The sequence below is a fragment of the Echinops telfairi genome, unplaced genomic scaffold (genome assembly GCF_000313985.2).
Source record: "Echinops telfairi isolate 266 unplaced genomic scaffold, ASM31398v2 ScPeMD7_4225;HRSCAF=4972, whole genome shotgun sequence".
Taxonomy (NCBI): domain Eukaryota; kingdom Metazoa; phylum Chordata; class Mammalia; order Afrosoricida; family Tenrecidae; genus Echinops; species Echinops telfairi.
In genome coordinates this window covers 17,984,935-18,004,164 of record NW_022108124.1, presented here as the reverse complement: position 1 = coordinate 18,004,164, position 19,230 = coordinate 17,984,935, and the positions used below count along the sequence as shown (strand labels likewise).

Below are 19,230 nucleotides of genomic sequence, written 5' to 3'. Positions count from 1 at the left end.
CCCCTAATAAAATGTTAAAAAAAAAAAAAGAAATCCACAAAGTGCCTATCGTCCTACAAGAGTAAGTGGACTCGGAACAGCCCTGTAATCATCAAATAAACGTACAGGTAAAAGAAGTCTTCATGAGCCGACGTGGAGTGATGAGTGTCTAGACTTGACACTCAGCAGGTGACTCATACGGAAGGAAAAGATGCTAAGTAGATAACTGGCTGAGGAAAGGGCACTAAACCAGGAGATCGTTTGCCTACACAATGACTGTTAGATAAGGAGAAGACAAGCTAAAAATCTCCAAGTCACAGATCCAGCCCAGGACTGATATTCAGAATAATATCCCAAACTCTCAAAACGTAACATCAGGAAAACAATCAGACCAGTGACAAATGACCACAGGGCATGGACAGACCCTCCTCCAAATGACATATGATAGAGAATAAGCACATAGAAACACAATCAACATTATTAGGCATTAAGTAAATGCAAGTTAGAACCAGGATGCGACGATGATGTATCTATTAGATAAGCAAACACAAGTGAACTCACATCCTGAGTCGTAACGAGCATGTGTAGGAACCGGAGCTCTTGCTTTGCTGGGTGGAATATGCAAACCTGGAGAACCGTCGGGCTGTTTTCGATCCTATAGTTTCCTCTAAAGTGAAATGTATGTTTATTATGTGAGCCAGAAGCCTCCTCATAAGTATCTGCCCCAGAGGAACATATTATGTCCTCACAAAAATGTGTATGTAATTTTTGTAACAGTTCAGTTCACAGTTGGCCCAAACTGGAGAAGACCACATTGTGATTTTATTTATAAATAGATACCCTGTGGTGTATCTGTGCCACGGAATAGGATGCAGCAGTGGAAAGGAGCAAACTATGGAGAAACGCAACAACTTGGATGAATCTCAAACACATTATGCTGAGCGAGAAGCCAGTTGTCAAAAGGCTACATTCAGTAAGCTTTTATATAGCGTTGCTTGAAAATAGGCAATGACAGGAACTAGAGGACAAAGGAGCAATTTCTAGGAGTTGTGGTCCATGTAAAAGGAGGCCTGGAGGTGTAGTGGCTGAGTGTGGAGCTGGTAACCACAAGGTCATGGGTTCAAGTTTCAGAAACCCACAGGGACAGTTCTGCTCTGTCCTATAGGGTCCTTATGAGGTGGGATCGACTTGATGGAAGTGAGTTTGGGATTTTGATTTCTGGTCCAGGAGAAAGGAGGAGAATGGATAAGGAAGATCTAAGAAGGCCTGTGTGAACAGACCCTGTCAACACACCACCCCTGTTCCCTTTGACCCGCTTACCCCTGTTATCTTTCCGTCCGCGGCCACTGGCTGTGTGCCTCTCTGCTGAAGGCCTGTCCAAAGGCTGTGGGACCCTGCTCCCCTTATGCCCACAGGTAGCTGGACATTCCAAGGGGTGGATGTCCTCTTGAGGTGGCCCAGACGAGTGACTGGTGGGCACGGGAATGTAACTTCACCAACTCGCTCCCTGTGTTGTGACCTACACTGTCCCCAGACTGGCCCTGAGGGATGGAGCCCCAGGTACTTGCCTCCCCTTCCCATTTCCCCACTCCACCACCAATTTTCCCTGGAGATGTTTTCTCCTAAACCACAAATCATGTGGTTCCTCATCTCAGATTCCCCCCCACCCCCGGGGAGATATCAGACCTCGCCTCTCTTTATCCGCCACACAATTAGAAAATTAATCATCTCACTGCACACTCTGTGGAATGACAGTATTTAGAATATTAGTGTGACTGCTCTCACAGAAACTTTAAAATAGCTTGACCTACATGGCTGGATGTTTCGGTCTCTCTAATCCTGTGTGTAACTCCATAATGGCGAGAACCCAGACCCTTCCATGGTGGTTTTTTTCTCCCCCATTCCTCGGGGATGACACTTATCCACACGGTCCTGGTCCCTACTGTGTCCACACTGGGCAATGGGCAGAAGGCGGCATGACGCAGAAGGTAAGCACATCCCTTATACTCATCTGCGCCCGCTGGCTGGCACTCAATCGAATGGCTCCCTCCAGCTGGAGTGGAGGCTGGCTCACTCGAGGGTTCTGTGCCTGAGAGAGGAGGGAGGACAGAGACTGGGAGAGCCCCTGGCCTCTGACACAGGCACACCTGGGTGCTAGATTGAGCCCGAGAAAGGAAACGCAGGCAGGACTGGGTCATTATCTCTGTTCTGGTTCTAGCTGATTCTCCTTTGCCCTCTCCTGGTGGCCGGCTGAGGTGACCAGCGGAAAGGGTGATTTGCAATAAGTAGGTTCCCCCTACCAGCCTAGGGTATGCGGTTGAGGTTTCTGATTCTCTCAAAGTGTAGCACTTGCCTTCGACACAGGGAAGTCTCAGACCTCGTGGATGGCTTTCCTGGTTGAGCAGGAAGCCGTGGGTGTGATAACCTGGGATAACTTTTAAGGACAGACTGTCAGGAAAGTCCAAGGAGGGAGTGGGGACAGCAGGCCAGAGAAGGGAAAAGGCTTAGAATGGGCCCTCTGTTCCATCTGTCCCCAGCAAGGGGCTCAGGGGCATGAATTGTCCTCCAGCTGGAGGCAAGGGGGCGGGGCTTTCCTGTATTGGCCTGGGAGGCAAGGGGGCGGGGCTTTCCTACACTGGCCTGGCTAGCATCGCCTGAGGGCAACCTCCCCGTGCCAGTAGGCAAAGCTGCATCTGGAGTCACAGGGCCACCCTCTCAAGAGTTGGGGGCACAGGCCTCAAGACACTTAGGGAGGGGTGCAGAGAACCAGGAAAACGGAGTTGACCAAAGGACTGTGAGTAACATGGTCCCACGGAAGCCTTGGGTACTCAATGATCTGTTTTACAATCTAGAGTGATAGGGCACGATCCATCACAGCAAGAAGATGGAAACGTCCAAAATGCCCGTCTGTGGAGGGACGGATACAGCCACCTGGCACATACGTGCAATAGCACATGGTGCCTTTCTAAGGAACACTGATGAAACTGGGAAACAGCTCATGACGTAGACAAATTTGGAAGCCATTGTACTCAGCAAGGTTAAGGCAGTCTCACAAAGACAAAGACTGAACTATTAATAATAAAAGAACAAAACAAGAAAAATGGTTTTCACACCAAGAGAAGTCGATTGTAAAGGTCCCCCAGTGTAGTAGGGTGGGAGAGGGAGGGAATAAAGAGGAGCTGCTATCAAGGGGCTCAAGTAGAAAGAAAATGTTTTGAAAATGATGGTGGCAACGTCTGTACAAGTTGGCTTGATAGAACTGATGTATGGATTGTTATCATAGCTGCAAGAGTCCCCAGTAAAATGATTTAAAAAACAAAAAGAGAAGTAGATTTTTAAGGCTAAGGGAGGCTACAGAGGGCAGGGAGAGGGACAGAGAAGGAGGGAGGAGGAGAGGCGAAAAGACAGGGCTGTATGTATTCGGTGCTTTCTGGGCCACTGTGCGTCTGTGTTGTTTCTTGACTTAGGCGGTGGGACCTAGGTATTTACTTTCTAAAAAGGTATTGAGCTATGCCACGGTGTGTTGCATGCTTATCTCTCTGTGTGTCATATTCCACAGTTGTTTTTTAAAAGGCCAGCTGAAAGAAAATAAAATCCAGAGCGATGGGAGCTTATCTCAAAATAAATTGGGAGTGTAGCTTTGGATGCCTACTATCGATTGTAATCACAGTCCTCAAAAGTGACCAAAGTGATTGCAAGGGTTGCCTTGCTAAAAGTTCTGCCAGGCTAGGGGGAAAGAAATGGTGACGTAGAAGATCGTGGCGTACCCAGCCTTCTCCCGTCAGCACGTAGGCAGATCCACCCCTGTTCTTTAATGTACTGATGGGCGACACAGAGCATGTCACTGGGGAGAAACGTGCTCGGCGGTGGGAGTGCCAAAAGGCCCAAGACTCACTGCCGTCGAGTTGATGCTGCCGCATAGTGTCTGTGTTCGTCTGGGTTAACTAGGGAAACAAATCCAGAGAGACTCATGTGTGTGTAAGACAGTGTGTAACTTTATATCAAAGAGTAATTGTACATTAAGAAAACATCCCAGCCCAGTCCAGATCAAGTTCATAAGTCCGATATTATCCCACATGTTGATACTAGTCCATAAATTCCTCTTTAGACTCACACAGCCAGCCATGCAGTGACGCACATGCAGGAAGATCACAGGCCAGTGGGTGGAAAGTCTTGTGGATCCAGTGGCGGTGGAAGCATCTCAGCACTGGCACGGGTGGGTCTCCATGTGGCTCCTTCAGCTCAGGGCTCTGGCTGCATCAAAGTAGCTCCATGTGACTTGTCAACAGGAATGTCTCGCAGGGAGTCGAAGGGGACGGGGAGTGTGTGTCTGGCCTTCAGTGAGCTATTTATCTCCGTGGTACCTCCAAATGAGGTCATCAAGCTGTGACCTGATTGACAGGCTAGACTCCACCCTTTTGCAAGTTGACAGGTGATTATATAACTAGCACAGTGTCCCAGTAGGACAGCGTAGAACTGCCCCTTTCAGTTTTTGAGACTAACTGTCCAATGCTCAACTACTGCACCACTAGGGTTCCTGGTGGTGGAAGCAGCCGGAGACCACCAGGATTAAGGTCTGACCCAGGAGTTTCTGCCCAGTGGGATTTTGAAAATTGTGCTCAACTGGGGATTGCTGTGTGCCTTTCCTCTCTTTCTGAAAAGGGATCTTTGACGTGTCTTGCTCCTGTTAGATTTGCAAGGGGCACGCTCGGTCTTTGTCACTTAGGGGTTTCCAAATCAAGAGGCTCTGCTTCTGGATGAATTGAAGCCCACGAGTGACATGGGGCTGAATGTGTTTTGGAGTGGAGAGGAAGTGAGTTGGCTGTTTTCAGGAGGAAAGACAGTGAGAGACTGAAGTATTGTCTGCAATTCTTTGCCAATCCTTCCCTTAATTAAAACACACACACACACACACACACACACAGTTTGTGTGGAAGATCTGGGAAGATCCCTTCCAGGACATGCTAGGGAGCTGGAGTGCTTACATGGGACTCCCTTCTTGGAAAGGCTGGCCTTCCCACTCCTGCCAGGTGGAGCGTAAGCTCCGTGGCAGTTCCTTGGACTGCAGCGAATGGCAGGGTCTCCTCTCTTGGTATCTCTTCTAGCTCAGTTGGGTTGTTTGTCATTAGTTGCCGTCAAGTCAGTTACAGTTCACAGTGATCTTAAGTAGGAGGGGCCTTCAAAAAATTCCTGGACAAAAGTCATCGCAAGATAATGGAACTGTCCCATGAACTTTTGAGAGCCCCCTCACACAACAGAATGACATGCTGTCTGGTCCTATGTCACCTCAATGTCTGTTGATATGTCTGAACCCATTGTGTTGGCATTGTGCGGTACTTAGCAACCCAGGGGTTCATCTTCCAGCACTAGACCGGGCCATAGTCTGTTGGGTCATCTCATTGGCTAGTTTTTGGAATTAGGTAGCCAGGCCTTTCTTCCTGGACTGGCTTCGTCTGGCGGCTCCACAGAAACCTGTCCTCCATGAGGGGTCTTGCTGGTCTTTGAACTAATGGCGGTATTGAGACCAGCCTCACAGCAACACTCAAACCACCACAGCCAACAACCTGACAGGTGAGGGGAGACTTCTTTGGGAGGCAGGTCTCAACCAGGAGGTACCCATGACAAGCGAAAGCCCCGCAGATTACAGGGCATGGCTGGCTTCATTCTCTGCCCACATCGAGGAAGCAAAAGTCATGACATTGGGACTCCCAACCCGGGCACGTTCCTTCCTCCAGACGAAGCGGGTGGCTGATGCATCTAAGTGATTCTCCCATGGGGTGTTTCTAGGTACAGCTTTTAAAATTAGGTGTGCTTAAATTAGCAGTGCTTTACTTTTAATATTCCTCTCGCTAAGCAGCTAGCACAGTTTCAATCAAGAGCCTGATTAATATGCAAAAAGTGATTTGTTTTGATTTGGGTCTAGTAGCCTTTTTTTTTTTAACCCCTCTTTGCTGGGCAACTTCTTTATCAAATTCTCTGCTTTTACGGGATGAAAAGAAATGTTTTTGTCTTCAAGTCAGAGGACACCGTTTCCTTGAAATTGGAGATGGGATAGCCTCTCTGGGAGCCAGTCTGAAATTTTAACAGCATAAGCTTGCCAGCAGTAAACCCAATCTCTCTCTAATTCTCAGGCAGTTAGAAAGCACCAGCACCATGTGCAGGTGGGTGATGTGCTGGGCTGCTAGCCGCTAGGTCCCCAGTTCGAAACCATCACTGCTCAGTGGGAGGAAGATGAGGTTTTCTACTCCCATCAAGAGTTACCACCTCCGAACCCCCGGGGCCGGTTCTGCTCTGTCCTACAGGGTCGCTGTGAGCTGCAGTTGACGGCAGGACAGTGAATTTGGTTCGGTTTCGTTCAGCTTCCTGTGCAAAGTCTTGTCCATTGGAATTTGCCATCAACGTACTCCCCCTGTTGAAGTATTTAGTATTTTGCTGCTTATGGTATAACCCTAAGTTAACTTCACATAGCTAAAGCAATTGCACTTGGCTTCTGAGTTTTCCAGCGTGGTCAATACGTTTGTAGGTCAGTACCCCTCCATCAGCTTGAACCCACTGAAAATGTGCACCTTCAGAGATTGTCCTGGGGCTCTTCTTTCGAAGGGTCACTGCCTGGAAACTCAATGGAACAATTCTACTCCGAAAATCAAAGGGTGGCGCCTAGAACTGGAATGAGCTGGATAGCATCGGTCACCACCAAATACAAATGCCAACCACACATGTGCCCTTTCAGCATTCCTCACCTGCACAGCCCGGTGACATTGCTTATCATGCTGCCCGGCCACCACCGTTACCTCTTTCCCATTTTCTGCCATCCCCCTTACCGAAAGATCAGTCCCAGTCTGCGCTAGCACTCTGAAGGAAAGATAACCCCCATCGCTTGAGATTTCATAGTACAAGTTACTCCTCCCTTGTCCAAAAACTGATGCATTTCAGAATACAGATTTCGTTCATTCTTTTCTATCCCCCCTGCCCCCCACAAGCTATTCAATGTGTCTACCCTATGTTATTAAACACCTCTAGTGGTGTCTGGGGAAGCACCCTGTAATCAAACACATTAATATTTCTGCCACCAAACCTATGAATATTCACACAGAGTGGAAGAAAGGCTAAAAATAGCCTCCCATCAGTCCAGGCCAAGGTTTCTTTAACAGAGCTACAGATGAATCTTTCCATCTCAGAGCCTTTTTAGATTTGGGGAATTGGGAACCGGAGGCTGTGGTCCTGCGATGAGACAATCTCTGTGTCCATCCATCCATCCGTTTCCCAACTGGCTCCAGAAGGGGCTGAAGGCAGTACCATGAAGCACGGGGTAAAGCTGGCCCTGGGGGTCCGCTTCCCCCTCTGCCTGTGAGGGGGTGGGAGCTTATGCGATTTCCTTCCTTCTTTGACTTTTGAAATCCTGGCTTGCCTCTCCAAAGGCTGAGGTTTCAGGCATAGCTCTACTCTTTTGACACAAATGTGCAATTTTTTTCCCCCTAAAAGGTGAGGGAAAAGAAGAAGGTAAACACTTTGTTGGTGAGCTCATTAGGCCATAAATGGAATGGTCCAAAAATGGGTAGGAAGTTCTCCAAAATCCTCCAGGTGGCAAGTGTAAGGAAATTGCAAGCAAATATACACAAGAGTTGTCCAGTTACACTGTGGCAGTTACATCATCTCCTGTCAACATGGAGCTATGCTGATGGAACTAGAGCCGCCATGTGGAGACCCGCGCCAGCACTGGGATGCCTCCACCGCCCCTGGATCCACAAGACTTTCCACCCACTGGCCTGTGATCTTCCTGCCTTTAGCATCATTGCATGTGCTGTGTGAATCTGAAGAGGAATGTATAGACTGGTATGGGACATATCGGACATATGGACTTGATCTGGACGGGGCTGGGATGTTTTCTCAATATTCAATTGCTCTTTTATATAAAGCTCTTTCTTATACACATATGAGTGTCTATGAATTTGTTTCTCTAGTCTACCCGGACTAACACACCAGTGGCAAAACCCCGGGCCCTGGACATCTCTGCTCTGACACACTCGGCAGTCCTATTTCACTGGGCTTGAACCCAGGGATGGGTTTGTTTTAACTTCCACCGAGAAGGGCTTCGGAAGGAAGGAACTCAAAGGGAATAGAACATTTCCATGATGTTTTTGAAGTCCTCTCCTACATGACACTATATCATGTATACTATGGATGGAAAGAAACCTCATAAGATAAGCACTCTGTAAAATTTATTATCTTCCATCGACACCACTTTAAAAATCAAAAGTACCATCAACTTGATTCTTGCTCATAGTGACCTTATAGGACAGGGTAGAACTGCCTCTTTGAGTTTCTGAGACTTTAAATCTTCACAGGAGCAGGCAGCCTCATCTTTCTTCCGAAGAGTGACCGATGGGTTTGAGCTACTGACCTTGTGGTTAGCATTTCAGGGCAAAGCTTGCTATACCTCCAGAGTCTCCACATGGAATTTCCTCATCAAAAGTTAAGTCAGAGTAAAATTGTGCCAAAGGGCGATTAAAACCAACTGTGTTGATAACATTTAGATGTGTTCCCCCCACTTTAATTTTATTTGCATTTATCTTAGTAGAAAATAATAATAATTTCTGTTTATTGAGCAACTATGTGTCAAGTATCATTATTAGCACCTGCATTTATAGGCCCATGAATCCCATCTCCAACTCCCTGGAGGCCAAATGCATCCTGGGGGCCCAGGAAGGCAATTTCACTGTCACACTCTCCATTGGGGCTGGGTCATCACTCCTGAAATCACAACCAGTAGTACTTCTGCAGGGAAATCTGTGAAAATCCCACTTACTGGATTGAGAAATAAAAGTAGCCTTGTGGAAACCCTGCCACTAAAGTGGCTTAGGAGAAAAATGACAGTTTTCAGAACCTTAGAATCCTCACACAGATGCCATGAAATAGGAACTTCTTTTCCATTTCCCAGAGTAGCACACCAAGGCAGAGCAGGGGATGGGATTCCGCGTCATTTAGCCCCATCCAAGCATCCCCATCCAAGCATCCCCCCTCCACTAAGGGACACACACGGCGTACAGCTCTCAGTCACCCTGGTCTTGGGTTATTCATTAAAAGAAAGAAGAGATTGGTTTGGGGGATGATTTCACTAAAGAATGAGTATCCTATCATTGAAAATATATATTAAAGATGGGTCTAAATGGTAATGGTATTTCCTCTCCTGTCCCATGACATTTTTTTATTAAAAAGGCTTGTTCATTTTACAGTCATGGTGGGGAAAGAAAAGTCAGAAGACTGACATAAACAAAAACACAATGTACCTCTCAGAGCACATGGGACAGGCCAGATCTCACAAGCCTGATTGTTCCTCCTGTTTATTCCAGAGGGCCATGTTTTGTGCCACAAGACATCTGGCCAAATCTGACTGGATCAAGGGTAGACAGGACTAACTGTCCCAATAAGCTAGTCTCATCCTGTCATATAAATACTAGTGTGACTAATTAGATTTGTCTGGGAACTTTAGGGCAGGAAATTCAGATAAAACGGAGGCAGGAAGCAGCAGAGACTGAAGCTCAAACGTCTAAAGGAATCTAATAAGTCATGATAGGCCACGTGAAAGTCAACCAGAAAAGATGAGGAAGGAGAGGAAGCCCGTCTATGGAGATGAACGATGCAGGAACCGCAGGACACCAGGGCTGCCCACGAATAGTCCACTGTGGCCTCTGCTTAGTCCTGGCAAGTCTGATAACATCCTGACTGACCCAATGATTTACATACACTTCACTAGTAATACATTAGGACTTCTTACACTGTATTTCCCCTCTGGTTCTCCTCCTTTGTGGATTACCTGTTCAGCTCCTCTGCCGAAATTCCTATTGGGGCTTTAGCTCTTTATGTCAAAATGACTACAGAGCAGTGGTAATGGACTACGTACGGAAGATCACGGAGGAAGGCGAAAGCAGAGCCAGACACACGCACAATCAGGGCAGAGTTACGTTCAAAGGGTCAGCATGAAAGCTCTGATGCTAACTCAACACCAGTGTTGCCCCAGCTTTGTCTCTAAAGTGACCCCGCAGCAGTGTCTCCTGTTCTTCCATGCGTGTGTATGGGGGACAGTCTGCTGTGTGCCTCTGGCTTGGTCTCCACTACTGGTCCTCTAAAGCAAACCAGGCCCCTTGCAGTAGATCTCATGAGGTTTTATTTCTTAGTTTGCTTAGGGGAAAGTCAATTCGTCAGTATGGGGTTGGGACATTTTGCTATTGTTGAAAAGTTGAAAAGATTTATATGGATCTAAATCTGTGCTGGCACTGAAAGAGATGAAAAGGTGAGCTAAAAGGATCCACCACTGGCCATGCTATGGTGATTAGAGAATTAAAAAGAGAACAATAGTAATTAAAAGTACTTGTACGGCCTTCCATCCATTTTACCAGGAATTTATCAAGGTAACATCAACATCATAATTACTACATCAACCATAAAGAGTTCATGTAAAGGGTAATGTGAACTACATAAAAATACAGTTGTATAACAAAAGACCGGTGTATATACCATGATGGTTACATTTTTAATAAATACATTAGTTTTTTCTTTTTTTCCCTATTAAGAATACATCTGTTCATCAAGCAGCCCACCAAAAAAGTTCACTGTTATCACGGCGATTCTGATTTGTAATGACTCTATAGGACAGAGTAGAAGGGCTTCACTGGGTTTCTGACGCTGGGCATGTTTACGGGACCAGACATTCTCATCTTTCTTCTGAGAAGCAGCTGTTGAGTTTGAACCGCCAACCTTGAGTTCAGCAGCCTGTGATAGTTAGGATTATTGTGTCAACCTGGCCAATGTACACATGCGGGATTAATTGAAAGGCCGTTTAATTGAAAGGTGGAGAGATAAAGGGCTCAGAGAGCCTCACCTTTCTGGTCTCTTGCTCTTTGATGATAATGTGTTAGCCTGGGTAGACTAGAGAAACAAATCCACAGAAACTCATTTGTTTAAGAGAGAGTTTTATCTAAAGGGTAAGTGTACATTAAGAAAGTATCCCAACCCAGTCCAAGCCCATAAGTCCAACATTAACCCATACGTCTGACACCGATCTACAAAGTCCTCCTCAAACTCACAAAACACACCCAATGATGCTGAATGCAGGACAATCACAGGCCGGTGGGTAGAACGTTTTTGAATCCAGTGGCAGTGTAAGCATCTCCACGCTGCTTCTCCAGCACCCATGGCTGCATCAGGGTAGGTCCATATGACTTCTCCTCAGGGAGGTCTCACAGGAAGTGAGCATTGCCAGCTGAGGCAGAGAACTGGCTAAGGCAGCCACACGCTGGTCCAACCATCAGAGAGCAAGAGACAAGAAAGGCGAGGCTCATCGAGCAATTTATCTCTCCACCTTTCAATGAATCCCACATTGGCCAGGTTGGCTCAATAAACCTAACGAGCACACAGCCCAACACTAAACCTACTACAACATCCCAAACCCAAAGCCAAATCCACTGCCATTGAGTAGATTCTGTAACTCCCAGCTCCTTTTAAAAAGCACGCTGTTGTCGTTAGGTGCCACGGAGTGGGTTTTGACTCTTAGCAACCCAACAGAATGAAACAGGGCCTGCCTGGCCTGGTCCCCGGCCATTCACAACCGCTTCTATGGAGAGTCCATTTTTGCAGCCATTGCTTGACTCCAACTCAAGGCTTCCTCCTTCTTGCTGACTCTCTACCAAGCTTTATGTCCTTTTTCAGGAACTTCTCCCTCTTGACAACATGTCCAAAGCACGTGAGACAAAGTCTCACCATCCACACCTCTTTTTAAAAAAATTATTAAATACTCTTATTGGGGGCTCTTACATCTCTTATCACAATCCATCTTCATCTATTGTGTCAAGCATGTTTGTACATAGGTTGCCATCATTATTTTCAAAGCATGTTTTCCTACTTGAGCCCTTGATATCAGCTCCTCATTTTTTCCCTCCCTCCCTCATGAACAACTTGATAAGTTATAGATTATTATTTTCATATCTTACACCATCCTCTGTCACCTTTCCCCCACTTTTCTGTTGTTTGTCCCCCTGGGAGGGGGTTATATATTGATCCTTGTGATCAATTCCTCCTTTCTCCCCCCACCTTCCCCTTATCCTCCTGGTATCTCTTTTCTCATCATTGATCCTGAGGGGTTTATCTGTCCTGGATTCCCTGTGTTTCGAGCTCATATCTGTACCTGCGTACATGCTCTGGTCTAGCTGGATTTGTAAGGTAGAATTGAGGTCATGATAGTTGGGGGGAGGATGCATTAAAGAACTAGAGGAAAGTTGTATGTTTCATAGGTGCTATACTGCACCCTGACTGGCTTCTCTCTTCCTTGTGACCCTTCTGTAAGGGGATGTCCAATGGTCTACAGATGGGCTTTGGGTCTCCACTCCATGCCCTCCCCGCCCCATACCATCCACACGTCTAAGGAGCATTCTGGCTGTACTTCAGGCAGATTTGCCCTGCAGTCCATGGTACTCTCCATATTCTTCACGAACACCATCATTCAAACACACCAATGCTTCTGTGCCCTTAGTCAATGCCCGGCTTTCATATGCATAGAAGGGGATTATAAACACCATGGCTTGGGTCATCTGGGTTCTCAAAGTGACATCTTTGCTCTTTAACATTTAAAAGAGATCTTGTGATGATGATTTGCCCAATGCAGTCTGCCATTTGATTTCTTGAGCATTGACTGTGGAAATCCAGGTTAAAGTAAATCTTTGACAACTCCAGTCTTTTCTCCATTTATCATAATGTTGTGTATTGGTTCTGTTTTGAGGAGTTCTTTTTTTTTTTTTGAGTTGAAATTCATACTGAAGCCTGCAATCTTTGATTTCCATCTGCAAGTGCTTCACATCTTCCTTCCTTTCAAAAGCAAAGTTGTGTCATCTGCATATCGAAGGCTGTTCATAAGCCTTCCTCCAACCTGATGTCCCATTCTTCCTCATATAATCCTGCTTCTCAGATGATTTGCTCAGAATACAGATTTAACAAGGTGGAAAGACAACCATGACACTCACCCTTCCTGATTTTAAACCATGCAGTATCTCTGTTTCCGGTTGAAATGACTACCTCTTGGTACATATGCAGGTTCCACCTACACCCAATGAAGTGTTCTGGAATTCCCTTTCTTCCCCATGTGATCCATACTTTGTTTTGATCCACCACACACTGTAGACAGATATTGGTCTTCCTAGGCAAAAGCAGACCTAGCCAGCCCTTCAGTTCTCCGATCAACTTTACGACACACAAGGCAGTGGTGCTTGTCCTCTATGGTGCACAGCACATCCTCTGCCTCCTACTGAGCCTTCAGACTTCATGGCACCTGGTTGCATCACAAGGGTTGGTGCATCCCAGTGTGGTACTTCTCAGTGTCACCCGCCCTCATGAATAGGGGATCCTATTTTAAAATAGAACCATATGTGGTAAACAGAGTTGTAAATGGCTTAAATGATGTCCTTGGACATGAATATGAACAACAAATAGGTTTGTATATTCATACATGAATATGAACAACAAATAGGGTTGCAAACATTTTCTGCATCAGATTACATTAATGACAATATCATTAGTAACTGAGTAGAAGTCTCTTGTTATTCTGCCCCCCCCCTGTTTTTCCTTTAACTTCCACCTCATTCTTTGAAAAGCTATTGATATAGGTTTTCACAAATATGAATCACCACAATATTGTAGCTAGAACACTAGAAAATCTTGACCGAAGCAATGATGATTAAAAAGATCAGCATTTACAAAAACAACAGTTCATGTTGCTTTAGGGGTGGGGCTGAGGGTGGGGGTGGGCACAGACAGAAATCAAGTGGTTTGAAGCATCGTTGTAATTGGGTAATAATGACAGCTCTGTTGGGAGTGTATTAGAAGGGTAAAAAATAAATTAATATAGAGTGGTAGCTGTAGTTATACAGGTATTGATACTTGTAGGTATGGATACACCTAAGCTGGGCTTAGGAAAAAAGGTTTTTGTTGTTGAAATTGACTCTAGGAATGTTTTAATAAAATTAGATTTCTCCTGACACACTACATTTTTTAAACATAATAAAAAAAAAACATTCTCCTGACACACTACATGCATAACACATTTCTAGAAAGTCATTTTGGTGTCACCCCTCCAACAGTGTCAACTGGTATGGCTTCACAGGCTCACAGCCCCCGTGATGCCACGGAGAGGCACCTGTCCAGGTACCCACTCACATGCAGCCCAGAGTTCTGCATCAGGGAACACCTTGGGAAACTCTAAAATGTGACTCGGGCAAAGGTGAGCTGGCTGGGATTCAGCTGGAATTGTCCTTCTCCCAGTAACAACTGAAGGGACTGATAATTTCAGAACTCGTCTCACCCTACTTTATAAATGAGGTCATTGAAGCTCAGAGAGGTCATAGTATTTGCCCAAGGTGACATAGCTTGTCCTTGGATGGGATGGGACTCAAGCCTTGTTGGCAGGATCCAAGTCCTGATGTATCCCTCTCCCCCCTTGCTGCATCCATGAAACAAAGACACCTGACTCCACATGACGGAAACACTGTCATCTGATGACATTGAAAAGCACACTGTGCTCAGTCCCAGGAGTAATCTGTCATCAGCCTCATTCCTACCCTACAGGGCTCTCCAGAAGGCTAGGAATGTGGAGGCTGTACCTCCACAGCTCGTCTTGCCCATTGAGTTCCTGTTAGGCATTGCTGATAGGAGATTCTTGTGAGTTCTTGAGAGAGGTCGGAAAGCAGGAGGAAGAGTAGCCATCCTGCTCTTGACTCTGGAGCTTTGGACAACTACAGGTGACTGTGCTAGGGTGGACTAGAGAAACAAATTCAGAGACACTCACGCGTGTATAAGAAAGAGCTTTATATAAAACAGCAATTGTATATCGAGAAAACAGCCCAGTCCATATCAAGTCCATGCATCTGATATTAGTCCATATGTCTGATACCAGTCTGTAAATTCCTCTTCAGATTCATGCAGCACATGCAATGGCACCAAGTGCAGGAAGATCACAGGCCAGTGGGTGGAAAGTCTTGTGGATATAGTGGCAGTGGAGGAATCTCAGTGATGGCCTCCATCAGTGTAGCTCCATGTGGCTTGTCACCAGGAATGTCTCTCTGGGAGAGTATGTGTCCCACCTCCAGGGAGGAAGACGGGAGTTCCTAGAATCCTCAGGCTAGACTCCACCCCTTCACTCAAGTTGACTGCAGATTATGTAACTGCCACAGTGACTCTTCAAACTCAAGTAGCATCTGTGTTTCCAGGAACAGCACCGTTGGAAAACCACTCTTGGTGCTCCTTAACAACTACTTCATCTTTACTCCTCCTCCTCCTCCTCTCTCTGTCCTGGAATTTAAACAAGCCCTCCAAAAGTGATGAATATCTACCAAAGGACTGTGTTGAGCCATTAAGTAAGTTTCCCAGTCGTGGAAGGAAAAGACAGTGACATTTTGTGGCTATATCACATCCCTATAGCTGATTTCTGGTTTCAGCACTAAATCTGTGGACAGCTCCCCTGGAAAGCTCCCCAAACCCGGGGCTGGTTGCCTGGAAGCGTTGTATCAGAACCGGTCCTAGAAGGAAGCTTAAGATTGGATAAAATGGGAGTGGATGAGTAAGCGGTTTATCGGGCGAACAGATGTGACCAGTAATGGGGATGGAGTAGAGATAGACAGGGAACACGTCTGACCCCAAATGACGCCTGACATTTGTGTTATGTACATGTCTGTCTGCACTGCACATGTAGACACGCTGTGTCTCTGGAAGACAAACAGACTCTGGGGATAATGAACACTCCCGTTCTTTGAAGTGTTAGTTCTACAAAAGCTCCCAAAGTGTCCTGATGGTGGCCTTCCGTTTCAGTGACCCCACTCCCACGCCCAGGGGTAAGCAGACAAATTAGAAGCCCTTCCCTCCCCTTTCTCAAAATCTGCCTGGGAGAGAATCCCAATGAAGACATCACTGTCCAAGTTCAGTGCTGAGGGGAGTTGAATATTCCTAAGGGAGGTTTTCTTTTCATGCAAAGGATCAGAACTTCCTCCATCAATTCATAGGAAGCCATGCTTCCTCTCCAGGTAGAGGAGTGAGTAGGAGAGAGACAAAGGAGAGTTCTGGAAGATGGAGGGAAGAGGGCAGGAAGCTGTGTGACTCGGGACCCTGGATGCCCACTGACAAGGACTGATGGACACATGGTGGAAAAGTAGCGTGACATACCATGCCATGTGCTCAAAGAGATCTATTTAACTATTGGAAGGATCCCTTCTGACCAGGGCTGGTCCTGCCCCTTCTTTGGGACCAGGGAGACTGAACAAGAGGTTCCTGCCCAGGCCTGTGTGTGAGCCCTCCTGCTCTGGGACAGAATCAATTAAGCAAGAGGAAGTTCTGAGGAGGACACAGAGAGGTCTCTGACTCCATATCTGTCCTCTCCAATAAGCTGATTGTGAAACTCCTGGTCCAGGCTCCCCAACCTCTGTGAGGGAGCACACTTATCTTAGGTGCTCCTCAGGGGTGGGCGAAGCAGCCTCTCTGGGTGAGGGTGCAGGGATAGATAGGTATTCAGGCAGGTCATCACTGCAGCATCATGAGCTGGTCTGTCCAGGGAATCTTTCTGAAACCTTTCTTTTATCCACTAGCCATTTTGACACTGATTTTTCTGGTCTGAATCTTGATCCAAAGGGAGATGATCGTGTGTCAGTCGAGAAGCCTGGGAAGTCTGCAAATGGAACATCTCTGAGAAGAATTAACCAAGACTCTTGGGTGGAGGCCTGGTGGCATAGCGGTTACATGTTGGGCTGCTAACCACAAGGTCAGCAGTTCGAAACCACCAGATCCAAAGAGTTACAGCCTCAGAAACCCAGAGGGGTGATTCTACCGAGTCCTATAGGGTCATGACATGAGTCAGAATCAACTCGATGGCAGTGAGTTTGTTTTTTTTTATGGGGTGGAGGGGATGTCAGGACACTCCCAAGGAAGCCTGTCAACAAAATCTATAGCTTCCAAACCCCTCCAAGGGTTGTGTCGTTTGTTACTCTTCCATGGAGCCTTCTTTCTCTTGAGGGGGCAGGCACCATAGCTAGCTCCTAGCTCTAGAATGTCTACAAATAATGATGAATTTAAAGCATTATATTCATTTACTGAATGACTGGTTCATTTGAGGGTTTTTAATTCTAAAGGTACACAATTCCTTTGTGAAGCATCAGATTTCCAAGCTGCTTTTTCAACTTGGATGGGAAAGAAACTGTGCTCCCTGATCTGCTCGGCTGTCTCTGGGAGCTTAGTAGAACCGGGGCAGAGGGGTGTTCTAGGGAAGTCTCTCTCTGGAAACACTGACTTGAAGAAACAAAGGGAGAATCCATATAAGACCCCTGTTGGAATGACCAACATCCCAACTTGAAGAAGCATCTCACATCCTACCCCAGACTGATAGGAAACCCATGGAGCTTCATTTTTAAGACTCTTCACCCCCTCAACTCAATGCCCTTTGCTTCCATTTTGCTTGTTTATTAAACATGTTTAATTGTGAGTTGGGTAAAGCTGTGGAGAACCAATCAAGTTGGCATACAACGATCCATGCACATTTTGTTTCATGCCATTGACTGCAGTCTCCACCATATGACACCCTCCATCCCACGCCTGTCCTGGGTCCCATTTCCATTCCATCTTCCTTCCTGGCCCTTCTAACCTTCCAAACGATGTTCTTAGGCAAAGGTGGCCCATTTGACCTCACATGGCTTTAGGTCCTAAGGAGTGTGTACCTCCCTAGGGTTTTTGAGACTTGTCTATTGTTGGGCTGAAAATGTAACCCCTTCCCTCCCCAAGACTCTCACATGTGCTAAAGTTGGCGCAGCTCTGCTCTAAATAGGGGTAGGTGGAGGGGGCAAGCCGTTCCTCACTTTGTTGATTCAAATATTCTCTCACAAATGCCCTCAGTCCCTCCTACCCCTTGCCTCCCCCCCCCCCCTGGAGACACACAAAGCAGCCCAGGGGAATTAGAGAACAAAGCCATCAACTTAAAATAAAATCACAGGGTTTCCAACCAGAGCTCAGGACATCTGACTCAAATTCAATAGGTTCATAAGTGTGATGGTTAGTTTTTTGGTGCCAACATGGCACCTGTAGGAAGATATGGGTGGAGTCTAGCCTGTCAGTCAGGTTACAGCTTGCTGACCTCATTTGGAGGTGCCACCAAGATCAATGGCTCACTGGAGGCAGGCCATTATCTCTCTCTTCTTCACCTTCCTGCTGGTGAGCCACTCAGAGACCTGCCAGAGCCCCAGAGATGCGTCCAAAGCCAATGGATCCACGAGGCTTTTCACCCACCGGCCCGTGAGCTTCCTACATTTTGCATCATTGCCTATGGATGCGTGAATCTGAAGAGGGATTTATGGACTGGTATCAGACTTATGGCCTTGAGTTGGACTGGGCTGGGGTGTTTGCTTGATATCTATATAATTACTTCTCAATATAAAGCTCTTTCTTACATATATATGAGTGTCTTTGGATTTGTTTCTCTAGTCAACCTGGCCTAACACAATAAGTTTGTGGTCTACTTGTCTAAAATATGGATACAAAATGTGTATGAAGGTTTCAGCTGAAGTAGGATATTCAAGGAAAATTTTATTCTGGTAGAAGTGTGAGGGGAAGGGAAGACATTCTTCCAGCTTTCCTCTCCACAGCTAAGGTGCATGCTCCCTCTTCAATGAGAGGTGAAACACTGTCATGGAAAACTACTAATCAATCACACTTAGCATGAATTGTTCAGGCTAAGAGAGTGAAGCAAAAAGCATTGCTACTAGGGAGTTTCTCGTAGTTCTATTCCAAACACAATGTGGTCAAACATGGCCCTGTGATCAGTAGATGGCTACAGATGATTTCGCTCAGTAATACATTTGTGTCAGTCTTGTTAAGGTGTCTTAACATAGGGCCAACCCAAACAGTGGCTTCCAGGGGCTGGGCCCTTTCAATGCAAGGCAGAGAGGTCAGTTCAGTGGCTATAGTGGTTGGTTTGGGGGGGCGTTCCAAAGGGGTAATTTGGATAGAGTTTCTCAGGAGACACAGGACGATTATGGGGGATACTTAGGAAGAAGTCTTAAGAAAAAGGAAAACTGCATTGGTGAGGAAAAGGCCAGGAGAAGTCGGCTGAGGATTTTCCCTGACAACACACTTGCTCATTCTGCAAGAGTAGCAAGGGTTTCCCAGGGAGCATTTTATTGGGAAACATTATCCCATCTACTCTCTAGTCCCCATCATGCCCTTTCAGACTCT

The 19,230-nt window shown here is 46.3% G+C and overlaps 1 pseudogene; it reads left to right on the top strand.

Annotated features, from left to right (window-relative positions):
- Nucleotides 1-1,955: 1,955 nt before the first annotated feature.
- The window catches only part of LOC101639116, a 62,298-nt pseudogene continuing 45,023 nt past the window's right edge, over nt 1,956-19,230 (top strand).